Source organism: Myxocyprinus asiaticus, chromosome 5, assembly GCF_019703515.2.
Source record: "Myxocyprinus asiaticus isolate MX2 ecotype Aquarium Trade chromosome 5, UBuf_Myxa_2, whole genome shotgun sequence".
NCBI classification, from domain to species: domain Eukaryota; kingdom Metazoa; phylum Chordata; class Actinopteri; order Cypriniformes; family Catostomidae; genus Myxocyprinus; species Myxocyprinus asiaticus.
The window spans coordinates 40,592,693-40,617,759 of NC_059348.1; the positions used below are offsets into that span (position 1 = coordinate 40,592,693).

Genomic DNA, 25,067 nt, shown 5'->3' on the forward strand with positions numbered 1-25,067 from the left:
ATGGTTACACTTAAACATGAACTGAAACTGAACGAGTGGGGAACATTTCTTGTATGTGGAATTGTTATCAGGAATGCAAACACCCTACGGATCAGTGTTCTTTATTATCTGCAAAGACATGAGAACTCTGGCCTGCAGTCACCGACTCTACTTCAGTCTGATCTGAGGGTAAATACGAATGGAAGACTACAACTAAACTATATCAGACCAAGTCTGGAAAACTACTTTCTTTCTCGAACACTCTCAGTTTTGTCCCAGCACCTGTATGCATCTCCATCCTGGACCACCACATCCTCAGCATGCCCAGCCAACCAGTCTGTCCTCCACCACGACCACCTTAAATCTTCTGTTGTCCACAACCATGAACTCACTTTCCTCTCCTTACTCTCTGCTGACCACCAAGAACACCTTTCTAACAAAGAGCCCAGTTTTCCTTCCATTCTCATCCTCGCTTACTTCTACCTGTTCCTATAATCCTTTACTCACTTGCTCACAGATGTCCTCTACTGGTACTGTTCCACCTCTCGGCCACTATATGTCTACTTCACTGGAGAATATAAAGGGCTCAAATGAAAAGAGAGTAGTGGAACAAGGCATGCTGTGTTCATCTGAAGGGCAGCTGGATTACAGTGAGGAGCCCTGTCAGGTAATGTTTTTTTTTTTTTTTCTTCTGCAGAAGTTGCTTTGTAAAAATGTTACATCAGTTCACTTGTTATAAGATTAAAGGAATATTCCAGGTTCAATACACGTTAAGCTCAATCAACAGCATTTGTGATATAATGCTGATTACCATAAAAATGAATTAAGACTCATCTCTAGTTTTCTTAAAAAATCAAAGCAAAAATCGAGGTTACAGTGAGGCACTTACAAATGGAAGTGAATGGGGCCAATTTTTGGAGGATTTAAAAGAAGAAATGTGAAGCTTGAAATTTAGTAAACACACTAACATTGAGGAAGAACAAGAGTCATTGAGGAAGTTCTGAGAACAATGTAGTTCTCTTTAAGCTGGTGGACGTACGGTGGAGGTACCAAGCTCTAGTGTGGTCCTGCGCGAGATACTGAAGAAACTGCCAAAGAGCAAATGCTTTCGCTGTTACAAGTGGGAAACGACTGGGCGCAAGAGACTGAGGGTTACAATGTCTTTGCCTTATGTCTACCGCATATTCAACATCAAACGCAATCTCCTGAGCAAGGCAAATTGTGTGCTGCTGAATATAACTATGCTATTTATTACTGAAAGGAAATCATTCTATTTTATTATTAGATACATTTAGATAAAAAGAAATTAACTCATTAGCACTAGCTGATATGACAATGAATTTGGACCAGTTAGTTGCAACTAATTTATTTCACAATTAAAATTACTGAGTGCACCATTGCATTAATCAGTTTGTTTTATTCCTTTAATGACATGTTTTTTGTTGGTGGTCTAAACTGATTTTCCTTGCCAGAGGCTGTACACTCAGGAGATTTTGTACAAGTACTCTTTTGCCTTGGAGAAAGCAGTTCAGATCTCCTGCAAATACAATATCCCTCCTCTCCCTGCCCAGAGGAAAATTGTATTGCTCAATGGTTGATCTTCTAAAGCTCAGGAGACAAAATTGTGATTCTCATTTCAGCCTCATTTTAGTTTCAGTGTTGTCTGACCTGTTTCTCATACGTTGCTCCTAAAATTCACTAGGAGAAATAGGTGAGACAGAGCATTTAGCAGCAGCAGTCATAGTTGAGACTTGAGGGAGATATCTTGCTCAGTCTCATTAATGGCTCATTTTTTTCTCCTTAGGAGAAGAAAATGAGCAGTACTAGAGCTACTATGGAGCAATATGTGAGTCATGCATTTTATATATATATGTGTAAATAAATCAAGGACACTTTCACAAATTCTGAAACAAATGAACCCTTTATTAAAATGGCCAAGTTTACTCTACACAAGATACAGCATTGCTCTGCGTATTAGTGATTTGTTTTGAACAGAACAAGCAGAATAATGACATTCAGAAATAAGTGACTTCAGATTGCATTTAAGGTACAATAACTGGTGCTGGCTGTCCTGAACAAGCTAGTCCCCGTCTTGTGACAATAGATGAGTGATGGAACATAAAAAGACTGGTAAATTGAGATCTGCAAAACTGAGATATAGAAAATATACAAATATACGTTTTTGCAGTATGCTACACCCTATTGGTTTTGAGTGTGGAATATGAGGCCCAAGCTTGTTCAATTGTATATATATAAAAAAATAAAAATAAAAACCCAAATCACAATCTAGTATTTTAGTTAGCTGTGTAATAACAGGTTAAAACTTGTAAGACAGCAAGAACTTGTCCTATTCATCTTTTAGAAAATCTGAACTATAAATGTGCATCTTCTCACTATGACTATGTATTTAGAACAGTGTAACAGTATTCAGCACAGCTGCACAACACACAATATTCTGCAACTTACAGTCTTTTTTGACCATGGTCATCTCAGCAAATGTCCATCCCTCCGGTATGCCACATTCAAGAATTTATAGTCTTTGCGGCCCTCGTGCGGCATTTGTTTATCAGGGCTTTTTTGACCTTAGTTTTCTCGACTGGTGTCCATCCATCCAGTGTGCCACAGCGCATGATGTAGGCTGCAAGAATAAAAGAATGCACAAATTATAGATGAATTCCCCTTACATACAGTAACAGTGGTGTGGAAAATCATTACTAAATTGTTACCAGGGAAATAGTCATCAACATCAGTTGATGCCGGAACCACAAACATCTGTAAACACACTAAGCCCCTCCGTTTCTCCTTTCCATATACTGGTGAATCAAACATTCTGCCACATTGATAACTTTGAGACTTTTGTTTGTCTATTTGGAGCAGTTTGTTTATTGCATTTGTGTGACTGATGTTTATTAGCAGAATGTGCAGTTTCAGGAAAGTTTTCAATGAAGTTGACAGCTGTAGACAATGTGGATGCCTATATATTGAGTGATATTTGGGTTTTGTCTGATTTAATTCATCCCTCTCGCAAACAAATGCAAGGTACCACTACAAAACAAAAATTAAACAACTGCTATATCATCTTTCTACCATGGGTTGGCCTTATTACTACAGGCATATTTATGTGTTTTATAGTGTATGTATGTACTATGCATGTATTTTACAGTGGCAGTAAAGTTACACATAAAGAAATGTAAAGACACAAAAACGATCATAACATTAGTTATAGCTACAAATCCCATTATACAGTGTCCAAACACTTCAGAAACTATGACCAAATTTGGGTAGATAGCACCATGACATTTAGGAGAAAAACAAAAACTGAAGGAAATTTGTGCTTCTTTAGTTTGAAAAAGTTATATTAAAAAAGTAATGAAAAAAAAAAAAACCTCATGAAGAGCTACAACTATTAATAAGTTGTCAACTATTGAATTAATCACCAACTATTCTGATGCATGGGGAAATAATTAATAATAAAATGTTGTAAAACAAAACATGAAAAAGTCCAACTGGGTGAATAAACACACACACACACACACAAAACACGGATCTACAAAACAACACTGATCTACAAAATGAACAATGTTCTTACTTAGAATCCCATCTACTTTGGACTTGTCCAGGACTGCTTTCCCTTCAGGCACCTTTCCGTGTTTCCCAAATGCCACCGCATTTTGGCACTCCTCTGCACTGAAGAATTCGTCAAAAAGAAGATGGAACAAGCGAAGGCATTCCTTCCTTGCCTCTGCATGGATTGCAGCCAAGTGGGTTGAGGACAGGAAGAGGCCACTATCTGGATACAGCTCTTGTTTCCCAGATCTGCTTTTTGTAGCCATAACACCAGCCTGAGGTTGTATCTGTTCAACTTTATCCAGAAAGCACCTTAATGTCTCAAGTTGTTCACCACCTGTAACACAGAAGATGAATTATTACTTTACAGGAATATAGCAATGTTTAAGAAATCAAGAAAAGGAAGGAACAACTTCTAAAATATCCAAAGATTTCATGGCATAAAATATATTTACTAAGTAGTTTATTTGTTTATGGCTTTTAACTTTTAGCTTAAGCATTCAGTAACTCCCAAATGTCTACAATTAATTTATGGCACAAAATTTAGTAAAGCTTAAAAAAAGAATATGATATAATTGATAAAAACATTTTTTAATACAGTTAATCACAATAATAGGCTGTGATTAATCACAAGTTTAAAATACTTTATTTACTTGTATTTTTGAGGGGAGATAAAACAGTGTGGTGTTGGAATGAAGAAATGCATGACAAAATGATTAGAGGAAATTATAACATCTCAGCTAAATTTTTATGATTTCTCAATGAGAATCTATATTATGATCTATATTAATTTGGCATTGGCATAATGAATTGCAGACTTTGCAGAGTTTTTTGGCCTCTTTATTCAAATGGAAATGCATTTTGCCAGTGAAACAGGGCCCCCAGTCTAATGAATTGCCATTTGAATTTTTAGACGCTCTTTTGTGTAAAAATTCAAATGGCAATGCAATATGTCAGAACTCTCATCAAGGCGGGGCTTCAGTCTTAAGGACTTCGACAACGCTGACACTGTGCTTCCTGATCGCTAATGCTGAGTTCACACTACACGACTTTCAAAGTCATCAGATCGCTGTACTGCACGACTGTTTCTCTTGCAATCGGGTATCTTGAAGTTGTTTCACACTACATGACAGGGGGTCACACATTACAAGATTTTTCACGAGGACTCGCAGACAATTCCCAAACTACGTTTAGTCACGCAAACACACGCGAGAAGTTATGTTTCCAAAAATGGATGCCAGCAAGAAGTTAGAGGCTTATGGTGTTTATGCGCTGGTTTGCAGCGAAAAAAACAACAAAAACAAAAAATATGTTGGCGAGAATGGCTAGGAAGACGTGCACCGGATTGTCTGTTCTGCAGAGAGTGTTAGATGTAAATAAATAAATTTGCAATAAATGTAGGTAGCTGCCTGCTCGTTATTGTTATTACTTTGTTTTTGTTAGAAACAACTGAAAAGCTAGTGTGTAGTCTATGACAGTTTATTATAAAAGAAACTATATGACAATTTATTCTGTTAGAAACTAATGTTCTCATTGGCTGTAGGCCGTCACTGCTGTCGTTGTCAGTCTCAACACCTCACACTACACGATTTGGAGTCACTGACTGGTCAAGATATTTAACCTGCTAGATATCAGTCTCCCTGGCATCATAGACATAATTCTTAAAATGAATGCATAGATTTGCGAGATTGTTGAGATCAAGGATTTATAACATGCATAACAAAGTAAAATGCTTCTTGACATTGACACATCATTGACTTGGCATAGTGCTTTTTAGCTTTTAAGCGAATATATAGCCCCTCTATGTGAGCCACGGAGGAATAGGCAACCCGAGTTTGAAAAGATCCTACTACTAATATACAAACATTCCCTCCTAAATGTTTATATTTTGTGGGAATGCACCCCAAGTGCGTTTAGGTTTGCTGTCATTTTACTTCATGATTGTCGCTGGAGTTCGAGTTAGCAGTGAGCGCACAAGGGAGCCCTTCAGCGACAGCTACAGAGCGACTTGGCTACAATGAGCTACAAAATCACTGGCAGTGTGAACGTAGGGTTAACACTGACACCCCTAGATATAATATAGATAGAAAACATAATTACAATCTAATGTTCCACAATTATTAATTATTTCTCATTTTACAGTGCTTGTGTATTGAGTAGCACTTCAGGTTCCTTAGGTGAATTGTGCAAAGAAAAAAGGTGCTAAAGGAACAAAGCGACCTAAAGCGACATACATACACAACAGAAAAAAATTTACTTACTGATACTACACAGCACATCCTCCAGTTTCCCCCTCTCCTCCATTAATTTTGCCACCTCTGCCTGACATGCCTTGCATGGCTTCCATGCTCTGCCTTCTCTTGATTCAGCTCGCACACGGACGCACTCTTGTGATCTGCGATACTAATTTAGAAGAGAATGAGGACTGGAGTGGTGCTCAGGACCTCTGCTTACCTCCAGATCATACTGATACCACTGGAGAGACTAAACTCTCAGCATCGGTCAGATATGAACTTCTCATTGTTTAATTTATCTGCTGTCTAACACAGTTTTGCCATTTTCTATATGTATTTTTTATTTTTTTGGAGTGGCTCTGCATTTTTATTTATTACATGTTGTATAAATAGTTGCACATAATTTAAAGGTATAGGTTACCCCAAAATTATAAACCATAATTTACTCATCCTCATATAATTGCATGGGGACCAAGGGCTGTCACAGGCTCCAAAAAGAAAAAAAAAAAACACCAAAAGAGCATCATAAAAGTAGTCAGTATGACTTGTGGTATTGCCATATGATCGTTTGTGTAAGGAACAGATTGAAACAAGTTGTTATTCACTGTAAATCTTACTTGACAGCTGTAGACACCATTCACTTTCATTGTATGGTAATGAGCCATTTGGACATTCTGCTATAAATAACATATTTTGTGTTCCATGGAAGAAAGAAAGTCACTATACAGGTTTGAATCAACATGAAGGTGAGTAAATGATGACAGAATTTCATTTTTGGGTGGACTTTGCTGTTAATTATAAAATTAGGCTTCTAAATCCCAAACATATCTTATCAGTGAACTATGTTTTCCTTGCTACTGCAGTGCTAGAAAGCTGCATTATTATTATGTATGATGATAAACCACTGCAGTGAGTACACTCAACTCATGCTGCATTCCTACAGAGACTTTCAAGAGATCCAGCTGAAGTCCGATGTCCTATTGGATAATGTGAGGCAAGCAATGAAGCAAGTGGTGGTGAGAATTTCCCCTTCTTTTTTTTTTAATCGCATAATTTTTCATAATAAATTGCGATTAATTGCAGATTTTGAAAGTGCTGAAATTTAACTCTATACATACACTGGCAGCCAAAAGTTTGGAAAAATTTACAGATTTTAAAGTTTCGGAAGGAAATTGGTACGTTGATTCACCAAAGTGGCATTCAACCGCTCATAAAGTATACCCAGGACAATACTGATGTAAAAAACAGCACCATAACTATTCGAAAAAATCATTTTTGATCAAATCTAGACAGGCCCCATTTCCAGCAGCCATCACTCCAACACCTTATCCTTGAGTAATCATGCTAAATTGTTTATTTGGTACTAGAAAATCACTTGCCATTATATCAAACACAGCTGAAAGCTATTTGGTTCCTTAAATGAAGCTTAACATTGTCTTTGTGTTTGTTTTTGAGTTGCCACAGTATGCAATAGACTGGCATGTCTTAAGGTCAATATTAGGTCAAAAATGGCAACAACAAAAAAACAAATTTTGAGGAATGAAGGATGTACAAGGCTTGAAATTGCCAAAAAAACTGAAGATTTCATACAAAGGTGTACACTACAGTCTTCAAAGACAAAGGACATCCAGCTCTAACAAGGACAGAAAGAGATGTGGAAGGCCCAGATGTACAACTAAACAAGAGGATAAGTACATCAGAGTCTCTAGTTTGAGAAATAGATGCCTCACATGTCCTCAGCTGAGAGATTCATTGAATTGTACCTGCTCAACATCAGTTTCATGTACAACAGTAAAGAGAAGAGAAGGGGTACTTAGCCACCAGTGTATATACTTCCTTTCCTGTCAAAATGCCTTTCAGGTCCTCAATGCCAGTGTCAAGCTCCACTTTGAACTCCACATGAAAAGCGATTGCAGACAACGTCTCATTCTGCGGTTTTGTGATAGTTAAGAATTGACGTGCTTCTTTGGTAATTAAATTGCGCCTTAGATGGGCTGCAAAGTACTTGATTTCTGTCAGAAGTCCCATCTTGGCTTATTCTGTTCAACAAATAGTGTTAAGAGGTCATTTCTTCATCACTTATCATTGACATGGAGTGCTGTTGTGTGGGTGTGTTGTGTGCGTCATTGTAATGACCATGGGCAGACACATTGCAAAGGTTTCGCCCTACTGTAACAAGTGTTTACAACTGACACGGAGCTGAATAAAATGCCAGAATCTGATGTCAAACCGGTAAATGCGTTAATGGAAAAATTAACGCGTTAAGCGTTTTAAATTAATCGCATACGCTAATGCATTAACTTTGACAGCTCTAGTTTGAGACATGCAGTAGTAGCAAATAAATCCTTGATCCTTGTATATTCCGCTTTGCTCTCAGGGCTATCTTTGATCTCAGGTTTACCCAGCCTGTAAACTTCAAGGAAAAATGCTTTAAAGGTCACTTTAAAGGCCCAAACATACTCTACATAAGTATGTGAACGCAGATGCATCTTGCTACGCAAGCTCGATTTCACGTGTCGTTGCGTTTTGAAATGTGTTGGAGCGCAATTCATAACTTAACGCAAGTACATGCTGTATTCTCAGCACTGCTGCAAGGGGCAGTATGGCGAATTTTCTTTTTCAATCAACATCTGTCTTGGAGGAGCAGCAATTTCAGGAGAGTCTTGCTGAACAAGTCAGATTATACAATCATATTTTTTCTGTCATCTTTTTAGCAAAAACACACTCCTCAACTGTCAACATGTTGACTCCACCACATCCGGTTTCATGGCGCCTAAAAATCTCTTTCGCCCCCTTGTAGTCCAAGGTTATTAACTGCCAGAGCAACGCACGAGCGCACGTAATGTATATACAATGGGACCACGCGTTGGCCATGCGTTGGCGAAGCTCTCGCTTCTGCGTTTGCATACTTGCAGTAAGTATGTTTGGGCCCTAAATGTCGGACAGATGGCCCCTTCCCATCTAAGTGGGCAGTTCTTAAATGGAGACCAGACTTTATGCTTATGGTAAAAGTCTGGCTATTCAAGGCTAATAAGATCTCTGGAAATAAAGTGCAAATGACAGAAACTTAATCTGCACTTGTCAATTCTTCCTTTTTCTCCCTGTAGATGGAAAAGTGTGCAGGTGTTCATCTCTTCTACATTCAGGGACATGCATGCAGAGAGAGACGTTCTTGTGTGAAGCGTGTTTCCAGAGCTCAGGAGGCGTGCAGCGCCACACTGCCTCTACCTGCAGGAGGTGGAGCTGCACTGGGGTGTTACCAAGGAGGAGCCTAGCCGCACTGTGGAGCTTTGCCTTTCAGAGGTGTGCCGCAGCCAGCTGCTACTTGGAATTCTAGGAGACAGATATGGCCTAGTGCCATCCCACCCCACCCTACCTGAACTTCCTCAATACAGCTGGGTAAGGCTGGAGTTTGCCATGTAATTTCATTTATGCATTTGTCAGATGCTTTTATCCAAAGCTAGTTGCTAGCAAGATACAAGACAAGAGGTACAAGGTGGAAGGTCGACCATACATTCAGTTGGGTATAAATTAGTTAAAGGGTCATTTCTGTGCCATTAGCATCACCAAACAGAATTCCAAGGTTGGTTTAGTTGCACTCCAAATTCACGCAAACGGTTGAGCCAATATTGGTGTGTCAGGCTGGTTGGGATGCTCAAACAGAACAATGTTTGATAGTACCACAGAGCCACAGTATTTACACTTTGGGAGACTCAGCCTAAACATGACTTGCTCATTGTTGAGTCTGCATATTAAGCTGGGATAGAAGATATTTTTACATTGAAAAAAATTGACACTTCAGTTTTAAGAGACTAATTACCTTTTTTTTAAATGGAGTGCAGTCTCAATAACAAGTATAACCTTACCTTTCGTGTATACTGTAGAAGATCACCAAAATAAGCTATTCTTGTCTCCATTTCTTTATTTATTTTAAATGACCATATATAGTGGAAGCAAGGTAACATAGAAATGCACTGTATGTTTATGGGCTGCTTTTCCTGTAGTTTCATGCTATTGCCTTAATTCTCCCGTTTAACAGCTGGACTCTGTGCCCCCTGGGTTGTCCATCACTGAATTGGAGATTTGACAGTTTGAAGCTCTTTATCCAGACTGTGCATTCAGATCACCTGATGTCTCCAGGTTTTCACTCATCTATCATTTGTCCACTACTGTGTCTCTCAGTAGTTTGTTCTTGGTCACTTGCCGATGTCTCCTCTCACTGTAGTTTTTAATCCACTTATAATGGATTTAATAATGAGTAATTGTAAGCAGCACAAATTAACAAGAGATGTTAAAGAGATGTTATCGGTTTACCACACTTTATCACATCACATCTGATTAGACCATCATGTCAGTTGAATTCACACTATACCTTAGAGTGAGTAAATGTTTCTGGGGCACATATTGCTTAACCTTTCCAGAATGTCACCTCACCTGCATTTTTTGTGTCTGTATATTTAGGTCAGTGCCAGTGACATGGAGGTCAGACTTTGCTGCAGAATCCAAAGAAGCTGAAGCTAAAATGAACAGCCTGAAAACATGGATCCGGAACAATGAATTCAAAGTTACAGAAAAGTATGTTCGGTACACTGGTTTCTTATCATGTCAAGTTATGCACAGTGAGGAATGAAAGTGTATTTATTCTTTGTGCTCTGCTTCATGTTCTCTTAGTTACCTCTGTGAGTGGGGTGGGGTGGTGGATGGAAAGCCCTATGTGAAAGGCCTGGAGGACTTTGTGAAGGCAGCGCTGGAGGATATCTGGGAAGCCCTACAGAAGCTCTTTGTAGAGGTCTTAAAAAGAGTCAAAAAGAATTGTTTTTATTTTGTCCCACTTATGATCTACTCCGCAGTGCGTTATTTAATCTGTTAATTAGCTGTGCAAATAGAAGCTTTAAATGGAAGGCCTTCCGTTCAAATACAAACTTTTTTACTATTACTATATTTGGATTGATTGCAGTCTAGTTTATACACTGATTACATTTTTCAGTATATAGTAGCTACTGTTTTGATCATAGATTTTAAATGTGTACAGTTTCTTCATTTTTCCAAGTTTTTTTATTGTGTTTTTAGGAGACAGATGAAGATTTGATCTCAGAGATTAAAGAACAGGAAGTGCATCAGGATGCCCAACAGCGACAGTTTCATGGCAGGGCAAAGCTAATTTCTATGGCAACAGAAAAAGTGGAATTCTGCTGTTTGAGGGGAAAACTGTGTTCATGGTAACCACTGTATAAAAATGCATTGTTCAAGTAGCCATCGGTCTTCATATTAATAACCAATATATGTTAAATTACTAGCCAGAAATTAAAGCAGAATTTAATCTTTCCCTGTTTTTTTAAGGCTGCTCTTGCTCAGGCATGCAAAACACCTCACAAAACCAAGAAAGTCCCTCTTTGCTATGTCATATCCTACTCTAGAGATGCTAGCCAATCAGCTTGCAATGTTGAGAAGCTTCTTCGCTGTTTGGTTCAATAGCTGAGGAAAAGAAAAGATGATTTGGAGTTGGCTCCAAATACATCTTACAGGTAAGAAAGTTTCTATAGGGCATTGTTAATATCAGTGTGTCTGATTTAACATGCCACGTCACAGTATATAACAGCATACATGTACTGTATTCATGTACAAGCATACTTTTCACTAATAAGTCACCATATTTTGTAATTATTCTCTTGTTGTGCTGCAGTAAATTGTTGTCAGAGTTCCACTTGCAGTTTTGAGCTGAGGAAAGGGCAGCCACTGGCTTTGGTTGTTGATGGGGCAGACCTAGTATATGACAGTCGATGTAAGAGGATATCAGAATGGATCCCTCAAGACCTCCCTAAGGTAAGAGAAAGGAAAACACACACACACACGCACACACACACACACACACACACACACACACTTGAAGCTGAAGTGTGTAATTTCTGCACCATTAGCATCATGAAAGCGGAATTTAAACAATAATTGGTGTTTTCAAACTGATTCTAGAAAACTCTCCCTGTTTTTAATTGGTTGTACAAACAGATAATCCCACCCCAAACACACACCGTTGATCAAGCCAATGCAAAGTCCCTTACAAGGCAAGTCAGTCCACTCTGTTGCCATATTGGGAACGCTCCCGTGCAGCTATATTCTATGGATTTAAGCAGCATAAAATGTATCTACTTCAATGGGAAAACCCGAAATCTCCAAAACAATAGGTAAAAGTTAAATTTAAAGAGCTTATTTCAAATCTTCAGTAAAACAATGGTATCATAAATTGTGCTTCTTTAGCTAAGATCACATAAGAAAAATGCAGTTTTTCAGGCAGGTCCAGCTAATGCGCATGTAACTGGTCCTGCTCGACCCGTTCCAAGCGGGAATCGAACTGACGTCAGCAGGCATGGGAGGTGGGCATGCTAACGAGAACGCTAAAGGCTACAGCCTTTATCATCAGTCGCTAATGCACCTCTTGAGGCCATGGGAGTGAGGTTTACACACACCACTCTGCTATCATGTACCAGCTGGCTCCCGTTACACTCACCCCCTAAACCTCACTCCCATACGGGTCACGGCACCACTCTAACCGGTCCTGCTCGACCCTCTCCGAGTGGGATTCGAACCGGTGTCAGCCAGCATGGAAGGCGGGCACATTAGCGAGGAGGCTAAAGGCTACAGCTCCTAGCGTCAGTCACTGGTGCACCTCTTGAGGCCAGGGGATTGAGGTTTACACATACCGCACATCTATCACAGCTGGCTCTCATTACACACATGTGCATTCTCGAGATGACTGACAGACGATGTCTGTATCTAAAAGGTCATTATTTCTTTTACCTGTAAGGCAGGGCTTGCTTTTCTTCATCCGCCACTTATTCATTTTAATACAAGTACTCCATTTAGGGCTAAACTCAGAAGAAACTCAGTTGTTCTGGACGGGCCACTCAGAAGAAATCAAGGAATGTGTTAAAAAGCGGCACCACTTTTTTTTTAGGTGAAATCAACCTACAAATGGCTTACTTACTTTTAAATTATTCAGATTAAGATGTGATGCGAGAGAATTTTAACATTGGAAAAATTATGTAAAAAAAAAAAAAGCTTTAAATATGCTGAGTAGAGGTCGAAACTAAGGTGGAGGGAAAGGCCGATAACAGATTAATCAGCCAATAGCTTTTATTAAATTGATTTATAGAATGATACAAAATTTCTTAGTCTTTTCTCACTATGACTGGCATAGACATTGAGGCTACAAGAGTCCAAAATGAATAAAATCCCAATTTATTGTACAACCAAAATAGCAATAATAACCAGAAAATATAAGATTTGGTGCATAATGTGGGACTTTTAACTATAAACAAGCCTGAAATGCACCAGGGACTTGTATTTTGAAATGACATAGACTTGGCTCTGTACCAATGCTCTATATGTATATACCAAATTAAGCTTTTTGTAGCCTATACATTCACCAGATTTTTTTTTTTTTTATATACTGTATGTTTTACCAGATGAGGTGAGGAAATATATTGGTCTACCTCTAATGCTGAGTTATACAATGAAACCCACAGTTTTAATATCTAGGGCATGTTTGTCACTTTCTGTGGCGTTTTTGGTTAATTCTGACCCTGGTTTACATTTATACATGTTTGGGTGCAGTCAAACCCTCAGAGGAAGGATACATTTCTTCACTCTGATGCTGATATGCTGTCTCATCTACCTGCCCACCTGGTCAGTATTCCCCTACTCTCTCCTTTGACCTACTTTGAGATTTTATGACCAATGTGAGATTACAGATCTCATGAGATATCTATTGATATTTGTTTTTGCTCTCTGCTCAGATGAACAGCGATCAGTGGGAGCCGCTGCATTTGACTCTTCTCCAGCTCTTTCCCAGTCTATTAACAATTGCCATGGCGACTGGATCACAGGATGTGCTTGGACATCATCTGCTGTGGTGAGAATGTCATTTGCAAAGTACAGTTTAGTTCATAACAATATCATATGGCATTGTCTATAGCAAAAATGCATGGATCTCATGAAAACTCTCTCTCACCTCAACTTAGCTGCTCTAGTTACTGCAGGCTTCGTATGTGGGATATCCAGACAGGAAGTTTTCTAAAAGAAATCCTTTGCACAGTGTGCTGCTGGGTAAGACAGTTGCACCCTAAAGCAAAGTGAAAAAGTTGGCCAAATACTGTTCACAAAGAGATTTCTGTCAAGTGCTTCAGAAAGTGGAATTAGTTTATTTAATGAACTGTTCATTTAATGTCTGTAAGAGGATTATGTAATGGCAGGCATTGCAGATGGACTGCTGATGGTGTAGAATTGGGAATCAGGAGTAGAAATCACTAGGATTCAGGCCCACAAGTCACATCTGCATCACTGCACTAATGTCTCTCAGCCAGGTACAAAGAGTAATACACTAGTACACACAGCTGCTTAAAACTCTCATAACAAAATAGTCATGGAAATTGGTAAAATCTTAAAAAGCGACTGAGCAGTTTAGAGGTGCACTCAGTAATTTTTCCCTCATTAAAAAAAGTTTACACCTTTTTGAAAAATTTAGATTTAAAGGTGCACTCAGAAATACTTTTGTTTATGTTGCGCTTACACCTAGTGGAGTAGGTGCAGCATTGTGCAAAAGCAGAAATTTTCAGTTACCATTGTAGAATTATTGTATTTGCTGCCAGCCATGATTAATTCATACAGTAAGAGAAAGTGTAATATAATAGGTGGGTTATAAAGTGTGCAGTATTCGGCTGGTCATGTGATCTCAACATGTCAGCCCTCAGGAGGCTTAATATAAAATAAAACAGCTTAAATTAGGCTACTTGTATGGCTGGATTCATCTCATGTAATTGTAAATGATTTTAACCATTTATTTAAAAGATTGGTACCTGACAAAAAAATTTTAAAAATCAAAAATGGAAATCTGCTCAGCAATCGCTGTTAAATTAATTATAAGAATTTCCATGGAAGTCCATGGAGGAGTCTTGGAAATTCATTGGTCAAGAAATGTGGAAACCCTGTGTCTTACTTACACAGAAACATCTGCTCTAGCAATGCCATTTTTGTTGCATACGGATTTGGGGGGGAATTTGAAACCAAAGGACTTACAGGTGGCAACAGCATCAGAGGATGGAACTGTTAAACTCTGGTATCCACTGCAGGTAACCAATCCTCTCTTTGAAAACTCTCTTGTTTTATCGTAACCTTTTTCATAAGTAGTGTATAGTTCATTTAGGCACACAAAATGTAACTTACTATGATCAGATATTGATTGTAGATTTTAAGTAATTACAGAGAATTTGTCTACGTGTATGTACATCATCATAATACACTGCATGGCCACAGTGCAGAGATCGAGGCTGTTGTGTGCAAACAGGATGGACTGCCAGAGTTTCTCACTGTCTCTAGGGATCGTTCACTCTGGTCATGGAGTGTCATCATGCAATAGGTACTGACCAGTCAGACTAAACAGACTCTCTCAGAATAAAATGTTCCTCCTCAACCAAACTGTCATATTGTTTCAATAGAGTGCCTTATACAACCCGACAAAGCCAAAACGTAGTAACTGGCAACACTGAAACTGAGAAAAATGACTTTGAAGTTGACTTTGAATCTTAATGCAGATTATAAAAATAGTCTCACATAATTTTTTTGGAATCTGAGCATAGTTCAGCCAAACCCATCTGTCACAGGACAGATCATAAGCGCATATGGCCCGAAGGACCATAAATAGAGTATAGCATGTCATACCACAGGACATGTCCAAATGTATTCCATGTAAACTACACAAATACTGCTGTATGTCCAAATGCAGCATTGGTTTGTTAATAATACCTTAATAACATAGTAACAGTTTTTAAATACATTCACCCATAGAAACTGCTTCCTGCCAGAAGGGCAGCATCATAGCTGTGTACTTCCTGGAAATTGATCAACTGCTGGCATGTGGTTATGAAACAGGCAGACTGGAGATATGGCATCATAATTCAATGGTTTACTGGAAGAAGACCTTTTTTTTTAATCAGTTGGTCACACACCTCTTCAGCTCGTGTGTGTGTAGAGAAACTTGTTGAAAACCCACTAGTGAGGACATTTTAGGTGGTCCTTACTAGCAAAACAAAAAAAGGCCCATAAATTAGTCAAATCATGTTTAGCTTTAAATCTACAGGTTTCTGTAAGGGTTAGGTTTAAGGGTAGGGTTAGGGTTAGGGGATAGAAAATATAATTAGCCTGCTATGAAATCAATGGAAGTCTATGAGATGTCCTCACTTATATAGTGAAACAAACCTGTGGGTGTGTGTGTGTCTGTGTTGCTTTTTGCTCTAAGGTCTGTGATGGCGGTGTGACTGCAGTCACTAGTATGCCAGATGTTCAGTTGGCTGTGGGTTGCAGTGACTGCTCTGTATGTGTCTGGAAACTGGATTGGGACTCCAAAAAGTGCATTGTGAGGTATTGTCTGTTAACCTCTTAAAGGAATATTTCACCCCAAAGACTTTTTCTTCTGTGGAACAATTTTGATTTATAGTGAATCACTTTTAAGCTATAAGCTTTAAAAAGCTTTAAAAAGGGCCCCAAAAGTGTTTTAAAAGTAGTCGGTGCAATTTGTGGATCATATTCCAAGTCCTTTGAAGGCATATGATAGGTTTTGGTGAGAAACAACCTGAAATTTTCATTTTTGGGTGAACTATTTATTTTACTTCCATGCTTGCTTGTTTTTCCCCCCCACTATTTTAAGGTGCTCTCAGTAGTTTTTACCTCATTAAAAAGCATTGCACATAAAGAAATTAATGGTACTTATGTTAAAGTAACATGACCAAATACTACTCGCTTTATCTCTCGTATAAAAAAATAGTCAAACATTTTTACCACGATGTTAGATTAAGAAATATGTCAGTTTATGTTGTAATCTTGATTCTTTAGCATTTTTTAATCAAGTTATTTTAATATAACTTATTTTAAATAATTTCAAGTTGTCTTGAGGCCCCCTTGTGGCCCCCTGCCCCCTGGTTGTGAACCACCTAGAGTGTGTTTGCCAACTTCTGAGAGTAATTTCTCATCACAAAAAAAGTTGCCAAACACACTCTAGGTTGGCTGGTGTAGCTGATGTTGTATGTCAGTATCTGACAGTTTGTAATGGTCTCATGTTATTTGTTCCAGGCTTGATAAGGTGTCTACATACAAAGTGGAGCCTCCTGTAAGCTTTTTATACTACTGTGCCACTCTGTATGGAGTGGATATAAATGGAAGAACCATTGATGTGTTCACCACCATAAACGAGTGGACCAAGGATTTTCATAAGTACACAAACACAACACACAGTTATTTATAAACATGCTGTTAAATATATACACCGATCAGCCACAACATTAAAACAACCTGCCTAATATTGTGTAGGTCCCCCTCGTGCCGCCAAAACAGTGCCAACTCGCATCTCAGAATAGCATTCTGAGATGCTATTCTTCTCACCACAATTTTACAGAGCAGTTATCTGAGTTACCATAGACTTTGTCAGTTCAAACCAGTCTGGCCATTCTCTGTTATCCCCTCTCTTATCAACAAGGCATTTCCGTCCACAGAACTGCCGCTCACTGGATGTTTTTTGTTTTTGGCACCATTCGAAGTAAATTCTAGAGACTGTTGTGCGTGAAAATCCCAGGAGATCAGCAGTTACAGAAATACTCAAACCAGCCCATCTAGCACCAACAATCATGCCATGGTCCAAATCACTGAGATCATATTTTTTCCCCATTCTGATGGTTGATGTGAACATTAACTGAAGCTCCTGACCCGTATCTGCGTGATTTTATGCACTGTACTGCTGCCACATGATTGGCTGATTAGATAATTGCATGGATGATTGTTGGTACCATACAGGCTGGTTTGAGTATTTCTGTAACTTCTGATCTCTTGGGATTTTCACGCACAACAGTCTCTAGAATTTTTGTGCCAAAAACAAAAAACATCCAATAAGTGGCAGTTCTGTGGACGAAAACACCTTGTTGATGAGGGAGGTCAACAGAGAATGGACAGACTGGTTCGAACTGACAAAGTCTACGGTAACTCAGATAACCGCTCTGTACAATTGTGGTGAGAAGAAAAGCATCTCCGAATGCTATTCTGAGATGCGGGTTGGCACTGTTTTGGCAGCATGAGGGGGATCTACTTAATATTAGGCAGGTGGTTTTAATGTTGTGGCTGATCAGTGTTATTCAGAAATCATCATCATTATTTAGTCACACTTCCAAACTCGTATGATTTTCTTATTTCCATGGAACACAGAAGGAGACATTTTTTTTGTGTGTGTGTGGATTTTTTCCCCTTTTTCACCCAATTTGGAATGCCCAATTCCCAGTGTGCTTTTAAGTCCTCGTGGTCACGTAGTGATTCGCCTCAATCCGGGTGGCAGAGGATGAATCCCAGTTGCCTCCGCGTCTGAGACCGTCAACCCGCGCATCTTATCACGTGGCTTGATGAGCGCGTTGCCACAGAGACATAGCGCGTGTGGAGGCTCCATGCCATCCACCGCGGCATCCGCGCTCAACTCACCACGCGCCCCACTGAGAACGTACCACATTATAGCGACCACGAGGAGGTTACCCCATGTGACTCTACCCTCACTAGCAACCGGGCCAATTTGGTTGCTTAGGAGACCTGGCTGGATTCACTCAGCACGCCCTGGGATTCAAACTAGCGAACTCCAGGAGTGGTAGCCAGCGTCTTTTACCACTGAGCTACCCAGGCCCAAAAGGAGACATTTTTAATAATTTGCTGGTTATTTTTTAAATACAATTACAATGAATTGAGACTGAAGCTCTCGGCTTCAATAAGGATGCAAATGCACCATAGAATTATCATGAAAGTGTTGCATACATCTTGTGCGCTATATTCCAAGTCTTCTGAATCCATTTGCTACTGTAGCATTGTGTGAGAAACTGATACAGTGATCATAATTCACTGATAATCTTCCCTTCTTATGTGCTCTTAACTAGAGAACTGCTATGATTATTGAGTCCATGAGTTGAAGGGATCAGTTGTGAGTGAATAATTCAGACTAGTTTTGTGAACCAGATCGGCTGATTTATTGAAAAGTTCAGACTCATATGTGCGATCCCTTCACAAATTGGACACCACTGCTTCTCTTATGAATGTACCAAGAAGAGCTAGGGTGAACGTCAAGATTTTCAGTGAATAACTATTTGAGTAAGTGATGACAGTATTTGTCAGTTTTGGCTGAAAAATCAAAGCATTTTGCCATGCAAGACAGCACATGTGTGAAATACTGTGTATAGAAAAGGGTAGCGTTCCTTCATTGGGTAATAGAAATGAAAGTGACTATTTGTGTGTTATTATAGCTGGGAGAAAGAAGTACGTGCTGTCGGAGTGATGGCGAATGATGACAAGAGCTTTTGGATACTGGGTATAGAAAAGAACTTGGTCCGCATTAGTTTCACTGTAAGTACGCCATCATCACTTTCATGTGATAGTATTGACATATTAACAATTGTAGTAATAATCTAACATCATTGACTTTCGGATTTCTTTTAGTCTCAGTGCTTCTGACTACCTAGACCATTGTGAAAGTGTGGTGGGTGAGGAGCAGAGTAAAGGGAGTAGATCCTGGATCACAGCTGCAGCAATGCAGAATGGTACATCTTTGTGGTTTTTATACTTCAATAATTAGGGACCAAAATCTTACTTGTAAATGAAAACTTTATGACAGTTTACTATGATAATGTTTCAGATGACACAAACAGGTTGCTTTCCAGGGCCCAGTTGCATGAAACCCCTTAAGTTATAAAACCGTTAGTGGGTCCTCTGATACTTTAATACAAAACTTGTGACACAATAAGACAAGGGAAACAAATTCATACAGCACTGAGAAAAACAAGACATGAAACAATATAAAATTAGCAACCTTTGTAACTACTGAAATACTCAAATATCTATTTGGTATGTTTTCAAATGATGGATTTTGTTTGTTTTTTTCTTTACAGACTTTGTCGTGTGTGGCGATTCTGAAGGGAACATGTGGTTCAACCAGCCCTCTAATCGGTCCACCTGGACTTCAAGAAGACCGGCAAGTATCCTTTAGATTTTCTGATAGACATAAGGATCTGAGCAGTTTAAAGTCATACTTTGTTTATGTTGATGATAAACTGAGTGTCTTTTGACTGGTCCCTAGGCACACATAGACAGAGTGTCTGTACTGCGGCTTACTGAACGCCTCATCATCTCTGCATCTTAATACAGAACTGTCAAATTCTGGGACAGACATTCTAAGAAACAAGTATCTTTATTCTTGCCTTCTGTAACTGGTTCACAAGTGGGCAATGAGGAGGCGGGAACCGGCTGAGCAGTCAGCGTAAACTTTTAATGACACAAACGAACTTAAACAAAACATAAAGAGTGCTTTGCAGCAAAACCCCCAGACATGCACACTCACAGCTCGTGCGTCTCTCTCCCGAACTGGCCTCTCTGGCTCCCCTTTATCCCTTTCCCGCTGATTGGCCAAGTCAGCGCCAGGCACACACCTTGACAGCCCAGCCACGCCGTCCTCCTCATCACACCTCCTCGTAAGACCCTATAATGCAAAAATCTATCACAGTACTGTGGCCCCCCAAAAAATATTTCTATACTTATAGGGATAGTTCACCCAAAAATGAAAGCTCTGTCATCATTTACTCACCCTCATGCTGTTCCAACCACATATGACTTTCTTTTTGCCATGGAACACTAAAGGAGATGTTAAGCAGAATGTTAGGGACTGACAACCTTAGTCATCATTCACTTTTATTACATCTCTTTTCTAAACAATGAAAGTAAATGGTGACTGAGGCTGTCGTTCTGCCTGACATCTCCTTTTGTGTTCCACAGCAAAAAGAAAGTCATATATGTTTAGAAAAACATGTGGTGAGTAATTCATGACACTATCTTTTTCTTTTCTTTTTTTTAACCTAACAAACTTATTTTTGTCAAATGTTTCACTTGAAAGTTATATTTTTGTTAACTTTCTTTAAAATAAATGACACATGCTTTGATATTTGCTATCTAATGCAGTGACTGTCAGGCATTTTTAGTGTGACTTAAGGATCCAAACACTTTTTTGGGTGACTATGTATACCAGTGGTTTCATTTTGCTTATTGTTTTCTGCTTATTCCCTGTATTCCATAGCTGGGCATGTTTGTGTGTGGAGGCCCTGTCAAGGTGTTGGAGGTTAACCGCAATGACCCCAAGGAACTGGTCTGTGGAGATGTACAGGGTCAGCTGTTCTTCCTGTCTTGGAAAGCATGATGCCTGTGAATGAAATGTCATTCAATCCAAGGACACCCTTGCTTGGTGCATGAAAAAAAAAAAGTGAACATAGGCTTGTAATCGATACACTCGTACTCTTTATTCTTTTCTTTTATCAATTACCATGTTGCCTTTTACACAGTCATTTATTTGGGACATGCACGTAACCTTTTGCATTTATAGTAAATTGGTGCAATTGCCATAAACGAAGCCATAATTTGTAGAATACGGACTCATTTTGTGGAAATATAAGATATGAATATGACAACCATGTGATTCTGTAGTAAATGACATTGTAAAAGATCATACATCTAAATCTTGTGTGATTACTGTCTATTAAGCTAAAAGGACAGTTTTATTAAACCCTCTGCATGTTTTTATTACATGGGGAAAAGTAGGTCTCCATTGAAGGTGCTGTGATGGTGTTCACCACTGTCAAAAATCCATGTTCCAGGATAGAGATCTACATTTGCTTTATCCCCTACTTCTAGCAGCAGAGAAAATCAATTTGAAGAGCCGATAAATCCACCTTTTTGGTATGCATGTGTAGAAATTATATGCTGGCTATTTTTAAACAAGCCTGTAGTAACGGATTTCTCTCGATTTCCAGAGGCCATAGAGAAGACCCTGAATACATAAACTCACCTTATAGGTGCTGTAAAGATTCCTGTAATGGACAAAGATTAATTGTATGAATAAATAAATAAACTAACTGCTTTGCTTTAATAAAGCATATTTTAAAAATGACTTTGATCAAATTCACAGTATAGAAATTGAATTACCAGTGTTTGGATCATAGGCGTTCCCAGTGTTGAGGAAGATGTGTTTATAAATCAGGGTGTATAAACCATCCTGAAAGGGTCCAGCACTTTGTGGTTCATAAGAAGTCAGCAGAGAAGCTAAGAATGCCACTTTTGAAGCTAAAACATTTATCATCATATATTTATTGTACAACTTTATCATTCAGATTACATTTAAAATGTGCTTTCTACAGTATACAGGAAGTACAGCAATTCTTTAGGTTTCTTAAGCTTATATGAATATAAATCACAAAATGTAACCTTACTAGTAAATTAACCTTGATTTGGTTAAACTAAAATATACACTGGTGGCCAAAAGTTTGGAATAATGTAAAGATTTTGCTCTTATGGAAAGAAATTGGTACTTTTATTCACCAGAGTTGCATTCAACTGATCACAATGTATAGTCAGGACATTAATAATGTTAAAAACTACTATTACAATTTGAAAAAAAAAAAAAAAAAACAATCTGAACTTCTTAAACTACTTCAAAGAGTTCTCATCAAAAAATCCTCCACATGCAGCAATGACAGTTTTGCAGATCCTTGGCATTCTAGCTGTCAGATTGTCCAGATACTCAGGTGACATTTCACCCCACGCTTCCTGTAGCACTTGCCATATGTGGCTGTCTTGTCGGGCATTTCTCACACACCTTACAGTCTATCTGATCCCACAAAAGCTCAATGGGGTTAAGATCCATAACACTCTTTTCCAATTATCTGTTGTCCAATATCTGTGTTTCTTTGCACAGTCTAACATTTTCTTTTTGTTTTTCTGTTTCAAAAGTGGATTTTTCTTTGCAATTCTTCCCATAAGGCCTGCACCTCTGAGTCTTCTCTTTACTGTTGTACATGAAACTGGTGTTGAGTGGGTAGAATTCAATGAAGCTGTCAGCTGAGGACATGTGAGACGTCTATTTCTCAATCTAGAGACTCTGATGTACTTATCCTCTTGTTTAGTTGTACATCTGGCCTTCCACATCTCTTTCTTTTCATCTCTTTTGGGAATTTCAAGCATTGAATAGCCTTCATTCCTCCAAACAATGATTGACTGATGAGTTTCCAGAGAAAGCTGTTTCCTTTTTACCATTTTTGACCTAATATTGACCTTAATACATGCCAGTCTATTGCATTCTGTGGCAACACAAAAACAACAAAGACAATGTTAAGCTTCATTTAACGAACCTATAATCTACAGCAGACTTTAAACTTTTTGTTTGGTCTGTTTCTAACATTGTGTCATGTTACCTGTGTTCTCTGCTCGTAGTTGCTCAATTTCATCCTCCATAGATTTCAACCTTTTCTCCATGGTCTTTATCTTCTCCAGTTCAACAAGGATGTTTATGTTTGGTGCAAGTACATCTTCTGCAGGTATGGCACACACATTAAGTATTAAATGTGTAATCAGTGACAACATTATTCAATGTGCTGTCTGTTACTTTTGAGACATCATCTGAATTTCTCTTGCATAATTGTTTAAACAGTCCAATAGACTCTGGACTGCAAAAGCTAAATTTGATGGCCTTGAATTTGTAGGGTCTCACTTGAAATTAAGATAAATAAGTCACAATTCAGAAGAGTATGGAGAAATAAATGTAGATTTATGTCAAATTATCTAATGATAAAGCACAGTGTCACAGGCTCTACTTTCCAACAGCAATGTTGCATTACACAGGATTAAAGTATTTTAAAATATACATGATCTGTAACTGCAGTGAAAGTAGTCTTCCTGAAACAAGTCTGATTGCAATTCAATGGCACCAAAACACTGACTGTGATAATGGTGTATAACAATTCTACTGATCAGTCACCATAAAATGAAATGTGGCAACTTCTAGGTGCTCATAAGGAACCATTTAACAATAGTGTACATATTTTACACACAATATATCCTTCATTTTCCTCATACAGAAGCACCCTGCTATTGTTGGAATATGTTTAGACTTTAGTTTATAAGCAATCCAAGTCTCTTTATTCATGTAGCATACAGTAATAACAATGCACATAAATGATTCCAACAGTAAAGGAGCAAGATTAGCAAGAATCTACATAGCAAACAATGGAAAAAGTTGTACAACAGTTGCTTTTAGGGGTTACATTTGGCTGATTTGCACATATGTGGGTCAGCCACAAACATAAAGCATGGCTTATCATAAAAGTAACCTAAGGATAAAAATTGAATCAGAACATACCACACAAACCATTGTGCAGTAGCCTATTTCAAATACAAGAAACTATTTTATTATTTATAATATAATAATGAACCACATCAGTATGATTTATGCTTATGATAATGCTTTATCACACTTTGTCTTTTTCCTATTTGTCAATTTCAACTCAAATTTAGATAATAAATTAAAGGAATTATTTGACTAAAATGTTGTTCTCTCAAGGGGGGAAATAGGTAAGCTCTGAATGTGCTGAGGTTATGCTAAGTATTCCGTATCCACCTGCCTGACCAAAGTTTCATTTAGACTACATCTCCAACCTCAAGGAGCAACACAACAGCATTAGAGGTGTTAACTGAATGCTGAGGTTGATGAGCATGTGCTGCAACTACTTCATGTCCATTCCTAACAATGCCTACAGTTGTTGGGTTTTTATCACTGCAAAGACCATATATAAAGACTTTAAAGATGTAAACTCCTCTCAGCGGGGCAGTGAAAATACCTTAACCAAACAGCAAAATAGATACAAAGAATCGGTTCTTTGCTGTTTTATTATATCATGAGCCAACAACAGTTATTTTTTACAGAATGTATTAATTGTCATTTATGTTAATTTACAAATTTATAATTGTTTATTGCTAGTTTATAATGCATTAACTGTTAACTTGTACTATTTTTAATGTTAAAAACTGGTTAGCAATGTTGAAATTAGCCTTTATCAAGATTAATAAATGTTATAAAAGTATTGTTCATTTTAGATTGTATACAAATACAATGATACATAATGAATAACATGCATAACAAAAACAGTATAGAAGCAGAGAAGGAGAGAAAATAAGGAGAATTGTGAGAGAGTATTCATTGTATATAACATCTGAACGGCTGGCTCACTGGTGCAGTCAAAAGAACCTTGAGCTGAACACTCAAAACAGTGGAGATGATAGTGGGCTTTAGGAGGAACACCCCAACACTGACCCACCTCACCATTCTAAACAGCACTGTGGCAGCAGTGGAGTCATTCAGGTTCCTGGGCACTACCATCTCTCAGGACCTGAAGTAGGAGA

General features: G+C 38.4%; 2 pseudogenes; one reads left to right on the forward strand and one right to left on the reverse strand.

Moving 5' to 3' along the window:
• LOC127441201 (telomerase protein component 1-like) lies at window positions 1-21,052 on the forward strand (annotated as a pseudogene).
• A 364-nt stretch (window positions 21,053-21,416) lies between these two features.
• Window positions 21,417-24,039, reverse strand: LOC127441202 (complement C1q-like protein 2; annotated as a pseudogene).
• Between the last annotated feature and the right edge of the window lie 1,028 nt (window positions 24,040-25,067).